Source organism: Lagenorhynchus albirostris, chromosome 8 (assembly GCF_949774975.1).
Source record: "Lagenorhynchus albirostris chromosome 8, mLagAlb1.1, whole genome shotgun sequence".
In the NCBI taxonomy this organism is placed as follows: Eukaryota; Metazoa; Chordata; class Mammalia; order Artiodactyla; family Delphinidae; genus Lagenorhynchus; species Lagenorhynchus albirostris.
Genome location: NC_083102.1, coordinates 16725676 through 16740822, shown reverse-complemented (window position 1 = coordinate 16740822; position 15147 = coordinate 16725676). Strand labels below are relative to the sequence as shown.

Below are 15147 nucleotides of genomic sequence, written 5' to 3'. Positions count from 1 at the left end.
CCACTCTCTCACTTTGTCACAGCTTCCCCTTCCCCCTCCCCATATCCTCAAGTCCATTCTCTAGTAGGTCTGTGTCTTTATTCCTGTCTTACCCCTAGGTTCTTCATGACATTTTTTTCTTAAATTCCATATATATGTGTTAGCATACGGTATTTGTCTTTCTCTTTCTAACTTACTTCACTCTGTATGACAGACTCTAGGTCTATCCACCTCATTACAAATAGCTCAATTTCGTTTCTTTTTATGGCTGAGTAATATTCCATTGTGTATATGTGCCACATCTTCTTTATCCATTCATCCGATGATGGACACTTAGGTTGTTTCCATCTCTGGGCTATTGTAAATAGAGCTGCAATGAACATTTTGGTACATGAGTCTTTTTGAATTATGGTTTTCTCAGGGTATATGCCCAGTAGTGGGATTGCTGGATCATATGGTAGTTCTGTTTGTAGTTTTTTAAGGAACCTCCATACTGTTCTCCATAGTGGCTGTACCAGTTCACATTCCCACCAGCAGTGCAAGAGTGTTCCCTTTTCTCCACACCCTCTCCAGCAGTATCAAGTATCTTTTCCGACCACAACGCTATGAGACTAGATATCAATTACAGGAAAAGATCTGTAAAAAATACACACGGAGGCTAAACAATACACTACTTAATAACGAAGTGATCACTGAAGAAATCAAAGAGGAAATCAAAAAATACCTAGAAACAAATGACAATGGAGACACGACGACCCAAAACCTATGGGGTGTAGCAAAAGCAGTTCTAAGAGGAAGTTTATAGCAATACAATCCTACCCTAAAAAACAGGAAACATTTTGAATAAACAACCTAACCTTGCACCTAAAGCAATTAGAGAAAGAAGAACAAAAAAACCCCAAAGTTAGCAGAAGGAAAGAAATCGTAAAAATCAGGTCAGAAATAAATGAAAAAGAAATGAAGGAAACAATAGCAAAGATCAATAAAACTAAAAGCTGGTTCTTTGAGAAGATAAAATTGATAAACCATTAGCCAGACTCATCAAAAAAAAGGGAGAAGACTCAAATCAATAGAATTAGAAATGAAAAAGGAGAAGTAACAACTGACACTGCAGAAATACAAAAGACCATGAGAGATTACTACAAGCAACTGTATGCCAATAAAATGGACAACATTGAAGAAATGGACAAATTCTTAGAAATGCACAACCTGCCGTCATTGTATTTTGGACGCACATAACTTGTCTGCTTTTAGTAGTTCACAGCTAGAGATATATTTTGCCTCAGGATCAATTGTACCTTTAATCTCCACATGTTCAGATAAGATTTTAGTCATTAGACTTGAGAGTTGATGTTGGAACAAATTAAGACTTTTGGGCTGTTGGGTTGGAGTAAATGTGTTTTGCATGTGAGAAGGACATGAATTTTGGGAGATCAGGGTCCAGAATGCTATAGACTGAATTGTGTCCTCCCCTCTTCTCCAATTTGCTTGATAGATTTTGGAGAGCGAGGCTTTGGGAGATAATTAGGTTTGGATGAGGTCATGGGGTAGGGTCCTCGTGATGGGATTGGTGCCCCTAAAAGAGGAGATACCAGAGAATTTTCTCTCTCTCTCCTCACCATGCGAGGACAAAAAAGAGAAGTTGGCTGTTTACGAGTCAGGAAGAGAATCCTCACCAGAAACTGGCCCTTGGCATTTGGCACGCTGGCACCTTGATCTTGGACTTCTAGCCTCCTAGAACTGTGAGAAAATAAATTTTTGTTGTTTAAGCCAACTGGTCTGCGGTATTTTGTTATGGTAGCTTAAACCAAAGACAAAATTTAATCATTATTTCATAAACATCGAAACCACCTAAGACACCCTTTTGAGATGATATAATTGAACTCAAACGAGCCATGTTCTTCCTTTTTCTCCGTAGAAATTGAAGTAACAAAAATACTGCATGGGAAAACAAGTCACGAGTTTGCTGTGTTTTGCTGAAGGCAGTCACCCTCCCTGTTACGGCCCACCTCTCCTCTGGCCACTGGGTGTTTGGATGCATTCGTTGTCTGAGGCTGGCCATAACTTTTAACCTTTTAGTAAGGAGCCCTTCATTTGTTCGTCAGCTTCCTTACAATGACTGAAAGCCAGGACCAAGTATTTTAACACTGAGAGAAAACCCCAGCAGATTTGTACATCTTTCAAAGAGTTTGTATTCATATCTTCTGGCTTCTTACCATCCACTCTTTTTAAAAAAGAAAAAGATCAGGACAACTTGAGAACTCTTGTCCATGATGTATGAAGTTAATGATTTACTCTAAAAATATTTTATTAAAACTTTTGAAAAGGGTGATAAAAGATAAAAGTACAAAGTTAAATTGTTCATAAATACCTTTTACTAATTTTTAATATTATATATTGGTGTCACAAAAACATTAAAATATGAAATAGCTTATAGGGACCATGGCCAGTTTCTTAAAGTAATAATTTAAAGTAAATTTAGATTGATAAGAGAACCATACAATCTAAAAATACTCGTGCTAGAACTGAGAAAGCATTGCATAGCAAATGCATATTTTCAAAATGATATATGTATAATTTTTAATGTACTCTTGGGGAAATACAAATACTCCTGTTAAGAAATGCAAACTTAAATAATTAGATATAATATTTGTAATACACATTATTGTAGAGAATATGGGACTAGAGTATTTTTCCTACACTATTTTCTGGGGTAAAGAACTGGCATATCTATCCTCTTTGAAAGGTAGATTGGTAAAGTATTTCAAAATGTAAAAAATATAACACCTGTCCTTTCACCCAACTAGTCCGTATTTAAAATTTATGAATTTCTCACATATGTGCACAAAAATGAAAAAGAAACAACTCAATATCAACTAATAGAAATGTTTAATGAATTATAAAAGTATTGCCAAGGCATAATACAATATGAAAAAATCAAAATGAAAACACTGTGTATGCAATATTTCCAAAATGTGTATATAAATATATATGTATATACACATACATACATACATATGTATGTATATCTGTGTGCATGTGGGTTTGTGTGTATATAGACATCAGGCATTATGTAGAAAATTTGTGGTAAGATACCTAAAAATGCTTAATAGTAGTCACATTTGTAGGTGAGATTGAGAAAAAAAATGCTTTTTGTAGTTTGTATTTTTCAAATAAATTTGTGTATTACTTTCATGGTAAAAGACTTTAAATTTAAAAATAAAATATACTGAAGAGTCCCAGAGCAAGTATGTCTATTTTTCCCCATATTTTTGAGAAAAAAGTCACAGATATTAGCAATATCTAATGAAGAATCCTACAAAACTTCCTAAGAAATATAAGAGGTTTCCCAAACAGAGAAGAATATGTAATTCACAAACTGATTTATTTTTATGGATTTTCTTAGATCTTGAAAACGTAAATAAGTGTGGAATGAACATTTTTCCATAAGGTTGAACAGATAAGAACATGTGGAAATAAAAGTATTAAACAGGGAATAGATTCTTCAGATATTAAATTCTTTGTATGCTGTAATAATTTAAACTATAAAAATGGCATTATTCTAAACAAAAATGACAAAATAAATGGACCAAAAGAGACTCTTTTATATAAAAGACAATTATATGATGATTAAACATCACAAATCAATGAGAGACATGTGTATCACTCAATAAATCATACTAAGACTGTTGATTAATCAATATCAATTATTAAATAATTAACCAAGGCAAGTTTTTTTCAATAGCACTAGAATATATTCAATGAAAGTTTTAAAGTAATAGGTTTAATAAAACTCCAAACCATGAAAGACCAGAAAAATATAAATAAATATTTATCAACTCTCTGCGTGGACATCTTCCATTTTGAAAGGCAATGAAAGAAATTACCTTGGCAATGGTAGTAGATTTCACTACAATTAAATGTTTTTAAAAAAATCTGTTGCTCAAAATTAAAAGACAAATTTGTTAAGCAGACTACACATTTGGAAAACATTTATAATACATATTACAGAGTCAGGGTTAAAATGTTTGATAAGCAAACATACAAGGCACACGTAATAAATTGTGCACTTAAATTAAGACACACTAAGATTCCAAAAAATAAGTAGTCACCAAACAACTTAAACAGTGAAAATACAAATGGCAAAATGCTATATACATATGAGAAAATATTGAGTAACAAGTCATAAAATGTCAATTGAAACAACAAAATAACATGTTTGGACTATGAACTTACCTGAATTTTAAAAATGTGAATAACGATACTTGGAAGAGTATGTTTTCATAAACTGCTGTGGGAATGTAAATCACACAGCCCTTTGGAAAGCAATTTTATGAAGTGTATTGAAAACCGAAAAGTAGTAGTACTCTTCCACTCACTGATAGAAATTTATCTAAGGAAATAAGGTGAAATGCCTCATGCATAGAAATGATCCTGGAAACAAACACATGCATTTATATGATTAACAGTAAGGCTTAAATGATTAAGGAGATGGTTAAATAATTGAGATGAACAATTATGGAGACTTTTAAAATGATGTTTGCAAAGAGCATGCTATAATTTAAATGGAAAAGAAGTATATAATAATGTATGCATATAGCTTGGTTTCAATTATACAAAGACAGAACATATACAAGATACAAGAATGAATAAAATATATTAATGGTAGACCAGTCAGTAGCCTTGCTTCACCATAAACACAGTAGTAGGATCATATTGTTGCTATTAAAATTTAATAGGTTTACTTTGCAGGAGCAGGTGTTACTGCCCATCCATGATGATAAGAATTTGATTGAAAAATAATGTCTTTTCTGCCATTTGTTAATTGACTGGCTTTGGAAAGCAGCTACTCAACCTCTTTCCTTCTCAGGCTCTTTGGCTCTCATATGCTATTAGCAACAATGATACCTCAGTCTCAAGGTCATTTGAAAGATAGAATAAGGTATGAATGTGAAAGTGTGCTGTAAATGGCATTTAAATGTTACATGTTTTCATTAAATAATTATCAAGTATCCTAGTCCTGCCTGGGTCTGTGGCTGAATTCTACCGACACAGAATCAATTGCATGGGTAACTTCATGGCTACCTTTGAGTGATATTCCTGTTATGAAGTACATTGGGAAACTCACCAATGGTACAGATTTGTCCTTCAACATCAAATCAAAGTTATATTCATGTCAGCGAGGTGGTACACAAAGAAAGAGCTGTCAGGTTGTTAATATGTAAAGCTCTGACTAATTTATAAAAGTGTTCAGTTGAAAAACAATGGAAAGGCAAGCTGCCAATGTGAAAAGCAATGTGCAAATGAGAATTGGAGCATAAGACCTAGAAATTTTATCAGAGAAAAACTTGAAAGATGTTAGTATAAAAGACAAAAATGACAGACACAAAACTGAAAGGTGATAGACACTTGAGCAGGATATTTTGATTGAATAATTATTTTTAGTCATCTTTATTTTATTTTTTTAAACTTTTTTATTGGAGTATAATTGTTTTACAATGTTGTGTTAGTTTCTGCTGTACAATGAAGTGAATCAGCTATATGTACACCTATATCCCCTCCCTCTTGGACCTCCCTCCCAGTCCCCACCCCATCCCACCCATCTAGGTCGTCACAGAGCAGAGCTGAGCTCCCTGTGCTACACAGCAGGTTCCCACTAGCTATCTATTTTTCACACAGTGGCGTATATATGTTAAACCTAATCTCCCAATTAGTCCCACCCTCCCCTTCCCCCACTTTGTCCACATGTCTGTTCTGTATGTCTACGTCTCTATTCCTGCCCTGCAAATAGGTTCATCTGTACTATTTTTCTAGATTCCACATATATGAATTAATATACAATATTTTTTTCTTTCTGGCTTACTTCACTCTGTATGACAGACTCTAGGTCCATCCACATCTCTACAAATGACCCAATTTCATTCCTTTTGATGGCTAATATTCCATTGTATATATGTACCACATCTTCTTTATCCATTCTTCTGCCATTGGACGCCATCTTTAAATGGAATGATTTTCATTGCATAGGTGCAACCTGCTATAAAGGCAATAAAACCCAGAGAGGACAAAAGAAAAAGGAGTGGACTCAAATGAATTGTGAGAAACTCCCTCTGTCTGGTAAGTCTTTCCTGCATCACCATTTCCCTTGCCATGATTAATTGCCCTTCAAAGATAAATATGACTGCAAAACAGAACAGAAATATGAAGCTTACATTAGATAATTATAAAGTGTAAGGGTGGGAAAGGAAGAAGAAGAGTAAGAGTATGTTTACGTATTTGGGGAAGAAAATGTAAATGTGAAGACTTGACATCACTCTTCCGCCTACAATCAAATGGACACAACCAGGCACCCATTGTAACTGTTGCTCTGGTTTCTAGAGTAAAAGAATCACCTTCTACAGCCCTGTTCTGCAGCTGAGCATATGAATGCCCAAAATATCTGGTTAGTATGACTAATTCTGTTGCAGCTCTTGCCAAGTAATTTTGAAAAAAGTAAGCCCAACTAATTAACTGACAATTAACTGCATATATCATTTGTCAACAACTGGTTGCACTTCTTTTGCTTAAATCTAAAATTAAAGTAACTTCAGAGTGTTGGAGTAGTTTATGCTTGGCCTCCTTATTGATACCAAATTCCCTGCATTCAACAAATTTTACTGTTTACTTTCTAGTATAAAAGCAATATATTCTCATTAAAGAAAAGTTTTAAAATACAGAGAAGTACAAAAAGAGATTAAACATTATAGTTCTATTAGTTAAAGCTAAAGCTACATGATTTTTGATATGTTGTTTTTCTATATGTACTTTTACATATTTATGCTTAACAATATAATTTATATTTTTTATTTAATAATCTCACTATATATTTCTTAAATGTATGTCTTAATGACTGTCATATTCCCTCTAGTTGGTGGCACAATTAACACTGGTTCACTGAATCATACCTCTAGTTCATGGCACTAGATTGTCCTACTATGATATACACAGGGCTAAAAATCTTTATATACAACTCTTTTATACAGCTGACTTTATTTTCTTAGAGTTCATTTCAAGAAGCAGATTATTTTCCAATTGTTTTTGCTAATAGTTGCTATCTATGAATTATTCTAAACCACATTACAGGCCTATACCTTAGGAACTACTAGATTACTGGGTATGAAAGGTTTTTAAAGCCTTTAAGATAAAATATATCCTTATCTTAAAGCCAGCAAGTTTTTTTTTTTTTTTTTTTTTTTTGTGGTACGCAGGCCTCTCACTGTTGTGGCCTCTCCCGTTGCGGAGCACAGGCTCCGGATGCGCAGGCTCAGCGGCCATGGCTCACGGGCCCAGCTGCTCCACGGCATGTGGGATCTTCCCGGACCGGGGCACGAACCCGTGTCTCCTGCATCGGCAGGCAGACTCTCAACCACTGTGCCACCAGGGAAGCGCAGTAAGTTTTTAATTAAGAAATATTAGAAGCATTTTCATTAAAGTAAGCAATAAAGCAAATGTGTTCACTAACACCACTATTATTTAACTATGTTTTGGGGTTAGTAGTTAGTTTACACAATTAAACTACAGGATATGATATTGGACTTGAGGTAAAAAGTTGTCAAGGAGATGTAAAATTGTTCTCTGATCATATGAGCATATGCTTGGAAAAATCCATGCTGAAAAATCACTCAAACAATAAGAGAATTTAGTAGTATAGATAGGCATGAATTAATGTTCAGAAATCAGTGAAAGGATAAAATTCTTAGAAACATACCTTACAATAAAAGTGCAAAAGAGAAGTAAGCGAAGATTAGGAATACAAGCCTATTAAAAAAAAACACCAAACATCTCCAAAGAAAACAAAACAGCCTGTGTGGTGAAATAAATTCTGAAACATTGTTTTTTTGTTTTTTTTAAATTAATTAAACCAATTAATTAAATCAATTAAATTAATTAATTTTTGGCTGTGTTGGGTCTTTCTTGCTGCATGCGGGCTTTCTTTTCTCTAGTTGCGGAGAGCAGGGGCTACTCTTCATTGTGGTGTGCAGGATTCTCATTGCAGTGGTTTCTGTTGTTGCGGAGCATGGTCTCTAGGGCATGTGGGCTTCAGTAGTTGTGGCATGCAGGCTCTGTAGTTGTGGCTTGTGGGCTCTAGAGCGCACGCTCAGTAGTTTTGTCTCGCGGGCTTAGTTGCTCCGCAGCATGTAGGACCTTCCTGGACCAGGGCTCGAACTCATGTCTTTTGCATTGGCAGGCGGATTCTTAACCACTGCGCCATCAGGGAAGTCCCAATTCTGATACATTGTTGAGGTAAAGGTAAATTGTTTCCAGTCTTTTGGAAAGTAGTTTGGCGAATAAGTAACATGGCTGACTGAAGGGGCAGTGGTCCTGGCCCACTCCAGTGGTCAGAGCGGTTCCCTTTTGACTCTGGCCACACGATTTACCATGGGACCTGCAGTTCTTATCAGTAAAGTCACTCCCCCATCCCTGAATCTGGGCTGGCCTTGTAATTGTCACAGGCTAACAGAAGGCTTTGTAATTCAGTATAAACATCTCTATGCTGTCAAGTTTAATACATTCTCATATCACAAATATTTTTGATCTTAGTTTTGTCTTATTAAGTTATTCTGTTTTTTTAAAATAATTATTTATTTTTGGCTGTGTTGGGTCTTCGTTGCTGTGCCTGGGCTTTGTCTAGTTGAAGCCAGTGGGGGCTACTCTTCATTGCAGTGCACAGGCTTCTCATTGCGGTGGCTTCTCGTGTTGCGGAGCACAGGCTCTAGGTGTGTGGGCTTCAGTAGTTGTGGCTTGTGGGCTCTAGAACACAGGCTCAGTAATTGTGGCGCACGGGCTTAGTTGCTCCGCGGCACGTGGGATCTTTCCAGACCAGGGATCGAATCCGTGTCCCCTGCATTGGCAGGCGGATTCTTAACCACTGCACTACCAGGGAGGTCCCTATTCTTTCTGTTTTAAAAACTTCACCGAATTGCCTGTTTGACCAGCCTTGTTTTGTGTATCGTTTTTTGTTGTTAAAGAAATGATCGTTACAACTATAACTTTATAAAAGAGCTGTAATGCTTGGTTTTAGATGGTCTCCATTGACTCCTTACTGGAAGCAATGATAAGATGAGGGTATTTCTTCATTTCCTATCCTTCCTCTCTATCTTCTCTACCCATCTTTCAGTTAAATGTATCATTTTTCTTAGTGTTTACCTTTATGCTGTTGAATAAAGCCTGTGCTTCTTTAACTTGGTTAATGAGAAGAGTTTAATGAAGGGGCTCTTTATTAATGAAGATGAACAGGCAAGGTTGAGAGATTGAACAAGGAATGAGGAAGCATCTAGGACTAGCAAAATTAGAAGCTCCTTTACTTCCCTTAGGCTTGAGGGGGCAACTGGAAGAAATGCATACATGGGTATTGAGAGAAACAGGAAAGGGGAAGAATGAGATAAATCAAGTGTCTAAATATCTAATGTCTAAAATGAAATTTAAGAAAAAAGTGGTGAGGTTGGTTCCTTAAGGAAGAGACTAGATTATGGCCTGATACTGATTTCGTCACACAGCTGGAACTATTGCTTCTTAAATTTGGGATTCAGAATTCTAAAGTTGGGGATTTATGGGCCTCAAGGAAGTTTGTGAACACTCTGAATCGGATATCACATTGCGTGTGTGTGTGTGTGTGCGCGCGCGTGTGTGCATAACTACAGATACCTTATGAGGACAGGATCTACAGCTTTCATCAGATTCTCTAAGGATCCATGATCTCTAACGGGTTAAACTATGAGCAAGAGGTTTAACCTAGCACCATCATGCTGCCATTCTGATGAATGGAAACCTTGGCAATGCACCCAGATCTAGTCTTCTGTGGCCATAAATAACTCCAGTCATGTCATGCTATATGAAAAAGTCCATGCAAGTGTGCATGGGTGTGTATATATATAAAACTGGGTGGAAGGATGTTGACTTGGTTTGGAGAGCTGTGAATGGGAAGAGGTCAAGGAGAGGGAGCCATACTTTTGCCTCCATGGTACTAAAATGTGGAAGGGGCCCTGTACTACATGGGTTTGAACTGTTCAACCAGTCTCTATGGGTCACCTGAAAAGACATCAGAATGACATTTTACTTTTGTTTACACATTGAGATTCTTCAATTTAGGAAGGGTAACAAAGGCCTATTTTTGGAGGATGAACTAAGACCAAATGCAGTTTTGAATCTGGGGACTCATTTGCCTACTGTTTATAAGGTCTGGGGAGAGACAGAGAGAAAGAGTTTCTAGCCGTTCAATAATTAGTTGTTCAACTTGAAGACCATGTGATATCAAATGCCACATAGTGTAAATCCTCCTTCATCATTCAGAAACGAATTGTCCATTTGTTAGATTATTTATCCTTTGGCTTTTTCTTTCTCTCTATTGCCTAATGTTTGATAATAGCCATGATCCCTTAAATGGAGGGAAAGGGAAAAGCTAAGTAAGTTTTTTCAGTCTTGCTTCTTTTTGGCAGTTCTGAGAAAATTAGAGAGAGGAGGTTGACACTGCTACTTAAAATGAGGTTTCTGAATTGTTCATGTATAGATAAAATCCTATTAGTGATATAAAGAGACAAGCTAAAATCTTGTTCAATGTCCCATTCTATGTTGGATTTTGTAGCTATAAAAATCTACCTTTCTTAGGGGTGGGATAGGGAGGGTGGGAGGGAGACGCAGGAGGGAGGAGATATGGGGATATATGTATATGTATAACTGACTCACTTTGTTATAAAGCAGAAACTAACACACCATTGTAAAGCAATCATACTCCAATAAAGATGTTAAAACAAATCTATCTTTCTTTATACTAAAGCCAGGCAAGCATGTTACATGATTAAAGGAAGATACAATATGCAGAATTTCAGAAGCTAATTTCTTCTCTTTCAAGAAGTGAAATTTCTTTAAAAATATAGCAAAAGCAGGAAATCCTCAAATAAGGCATTGTGAATTGCATAAGGGGAAGTAGAGAGAGGTGACACTAGGGCTTTAAAGTTGATTGAAAGTTACCATATATTTTGTTTTTGCTTATAAAATATATGTAGAATATTTAAAAAATGCAGATAATAAAAAGTAATATAAAAGTATACATTTTCCTGAGAGATAGACATTTTAAAAAACATTTGGATAATTTATATACATATATCATAGCCATTTTGTGAACATTTTGAGTACAAATTGTGACTTTTCCAGATTAAATCTTGAGAAAGTTGTAGAAAACCACATTGGGGAGGTGGGAGAGAGAATGAACCTAGAGAATCACGTGGATGACTTCTTAGCTGGTCAGAGAAAATGAAACATGGAAGATAAAATTTGGGGGTCTGGGACATAGCACTGAAGGAATTTTAGGCAAAGTCAGGTGAGACTTAGAAAGCACCTGAGTCCAGGTATAGAAAAGGTAAAAATGTAAAAATTAGTTGTAAGGATAAAGATTTATATCAAACATTTTTATTTTATTTTTTTAAGTTTAAATTGCTGTAGACTTTTTGAAAATTGCTTGTATGTGTATTCTCGTTCTATGGCATTACCTCTATAGCTACCACATTTAAAGCTGGCTGGGGCAAATAAAGCAGCCCCACCCACGGAGCCCAGCAGAGAGCATATACTCTAGAGCATGAGCACACGCCTCTCCATTCTTTGATCAAAAAACAAAGCTTTCCTTTGCTTCTGAACTGAACTCAGTCTCATTCTATTGGCTCCAGTGACACCAGGCAGGTGGACCCTTGGTGGGGCACGACTTGGGGGGGTTGGTAACATTTCTACAGTGGGAGCTATTTTAATGGATGCAGCCTTGAGAGAACAATGTGTGCGAAGACCATCTGTACGATATATGCTAGTGAACCCAGTTCAGACCTCTACATAAGCTAAGATCCTGGCAGTTGTGGAGATCTACTCATCTTGCTGCCACACAAGACAAGTCCTGAACAAAGACCTACTGCCTCCTTCTTCAGACAGCAATGGAATTTGCATTACACTGAAGAATTTTATGCAGAAAAATCCTGACTCTACATTCTAAGAACTGCACCAGTCATATTCTAGAGTAGCAGTAATTTCCCACCAATTTCCATGTCATGAATTAGCCGTGTGGCTGACAGGGTCTTGGTGCTCCAGCCGGGTGTCAGTCCTGAGCCTCCAAGGTGGGAGAGCCAAGTGCAGGACATTAGACCACCAGAGACCTCCCGGGCCCACGTAATATCAATCAGCAGGAACTCTCCAAGAGATCTCTGTCTCAAGGCTAAGACCCAGCTCCACTCAACAACTAGCAAGCTCTAGTGCTGGACACCCCATGCCAAACAACTAGCAAAATAGGAACACAGCCCCAACCATTACCAGAGAGGCTGCCTAAAGTCATACTAAGTTCATAGACACCCCAAAACACACCACTGGACATGGTCCTTCCCACCAGACAAGATCCAGCCTCATCCACCAGAACACAGACACCAGTCCCCTCCACCCGGAAGCCTACACAACCCACTGAACGAATGTTACCCACTGGGGGCAGACACCAAAAACAACAGGAACTAGGAACCTGCAGCCTGCAAAAAGAGACCCCAAACACAGTAAGTTAAGGAAAATGAGAAGACAGAGAAATACGCAGCAGATGAAGGAGTAAGGTAAAAACCCACCAGACCAAACAAATGGAGAGGAAATAGGCAGTCTACCTGAAAAAGAATTCAGAGTAATGATAATAAAGATGATCCAAAATCTTGGAAATAGAATGGAGAAAATACAAGAAACGTTTAACAACAGGAAAAACTAAAGAGCAAACAAACAATGATGAACAACACAATAAACGAAATTAAAAATTCTCTAGAAGGAATCAATAGCAAAATAATTGAGGCAGAAGAACAGATAAGTGACCTGGAAGATAAAATAATGGAAATAACTACCACACAGCAGAATAAAGAAAAAAGAATAAAAAGAATTGACGACAGTCTCAGAGAGCTCCTGAGACAACATTAAATGCACCAATATTCAAATTATAGGGGTCCCAGAAGAATAGAAAAAGAAAGGGACTGAGAAAATATCTGAAGAGATTATAGTTGAAAACTTCCCTAATATGGGAAAGGAAATAGTCAATCAACTCCAGGAAGCGCAGAGTCCCATACAGGATAAATCCAAGGAGAAACATGCCAAGACACATATTAATCAAACTATCAAAAATTAAAGAAAGAAAAAATATTAAAAGCAGCAAGGGAAAAGCAACAAATAACATACAAGGGAATCCCCATAATATGAAAAGCTGATCTTTTAGCAGAAACTCTGCAAGCGAGAAGGAACTGGCAGGACATATTTAAAGTGATGAAAGGGAAAAAACAGCAACCAAGATTACTTTACCCAGCAAGGATCTCATTCAGATTCAACGGAGAAATTAAAACCTTTACAAATAAGCAAAAGCTAAGAGAATTCAGCAACACCAAACCAGCTTTACAACAAATACTAAAGGAACTTCTCTAGGCAGGAAACACAAGACAAGGAAAAGACCTACAATAACAAACCCAAAACAATTAAGAAAATGGTAATAGGAACATACATATCGATAATTACCTTAAATGTAAATGGATTAAATGCTCCCACCAAAAGACATAGACTGGCTGAATGTATACAAAAACAAGACCCTTATATATGCTGTCTACAAGAGACCCACTTCAGACCTAGGGACACATACAGACTGAAAGTGAGGGGATGGAAAAAGATATTCCATGCAAATGGAAATCAAAAGAAAGCTGGAGTAGCAATTCTCATATCAGACAAAATAGACTTTAAAACAAAGACTATTATAAGAGACAAAGAAGGACACTACATAATGATCAAAGGATCGATCCAAGAAGAAGATATAACATTTGTAATATTTATGCACCCAACATAGGAGCACCTTAATACATAAGGCAAATACTAACAGCCATAAAAGGGGAAGTCGACAGTAACACAATAGTGTAGGGGACTTTAACACCCCACTTTCACCAATGGACAGAGCATCCAAAATGAAGTAAATAAGGAAACACAAGCTTTAAATGATATCTTAAGCAAGATGGACTTAATTGATATTTTTAGGACATTGCATCCAAAAACAACAGAATACACTTTCTTCTCAAGTGCTCATGGAACATTCTCCACGGTAGATCATATCTTGGGTCACAAATGAAGCCTTGGTAAATTTAAGAAAATTGAAATCGTATCACGTATCTTTTCTGACCACCACAATGCTATGAGACTAGATATCAATTATAGGATTAAAACTGTAAAAAATACAAACACATGGAGGTTAAACAATATGCTACTAAAAAACCAAGAGGTCACTGAAGAAATCAAAGAGGAAATCAAAAAATACCTAGACACAAATGACAATGAAAACACGACATCCCAAAACCTATTGGATGCAGCAAAAGCAGTTGTAAAAGGGAAGTTTATAGCAATACAATAGTATCTCAGTAAACAAGAAACATCTCAAATAAACAACCTAACCTTACACCTAAAGCGATTAGAGAAAGAAAAACAAAAACCCCCAGAGTTAGCAGAAGGAAAGAAATCATAAAGATCAGATCAGAAATAAATGAAAAACAAATGAAGGAAATGATTGCAAAGATCAATAAAACTAAAAGCTGTTTCTTTGAAAAGATAAACAAAATTGATAAACCATTAGCCAGACTCATCAAGAAAAAAAGGGAGAAAACTCAAATCAATAGAATTAGAACTGAAAAAGGAGAAGTAACAACTGATGCTGCAGAAATACAAAGGATCATGAGAGATTACTACAAGCAACTATATGCCAATAAAATGGACAACCTGGAAAAAATGGCTAAATTCTTAGAAAAGCACAAGCTTCTGAGACTGAACCAGGAAGAAATAGAAAATATAAACAGACCAATCATAGGCATTGAAATTGAAAATGTGATTAGAAATCTTCCAGCAAACAAAAGCTCAGGACCAGATGGATTCACAGGCGAATTCTATCAAACATTCAGAGAAGAGCTAACACCTATTCTTCTCAAATTCTTCCAAAATATAGCAGAGGGAGGAACACTCCCAAACTCATTCTATGGGGCCACCATCATCCTGATACCAAAACCAGACAAAGATGTCACAAAGAAAGAAAACTACAGGCCAATATCACTGATGAACATAGATGCAAAAATCCTCAACAAAATACTAGCAAACAGAATCCAACAG

The 15147-nt window shown here is 36.4% G+C and overlaps 1 long non-coding RNA gene across 1 annotated transcript in view; it reads left to right on the top strand.

Annotated features, from left to right (window-relative positions):
- Positions 1-6040, top strand: part of LOC132524114 (uncharacterized) — a 181556-nt gene extending 175516 nt beyond the window's left edge. Inside the window, exon 3 of the long non-coding RNA XR_009541797.1 lies at positions 6007-6040. This is a non-coding gene — a long non-coding RNA (uncharacterized LOC132524114). The remainder of the gene's footprint in view (positions 1-6006) is intronic.
- The last annotated feature ends 9107 nt before the right edge of the window (positions 6041-15147 follow it).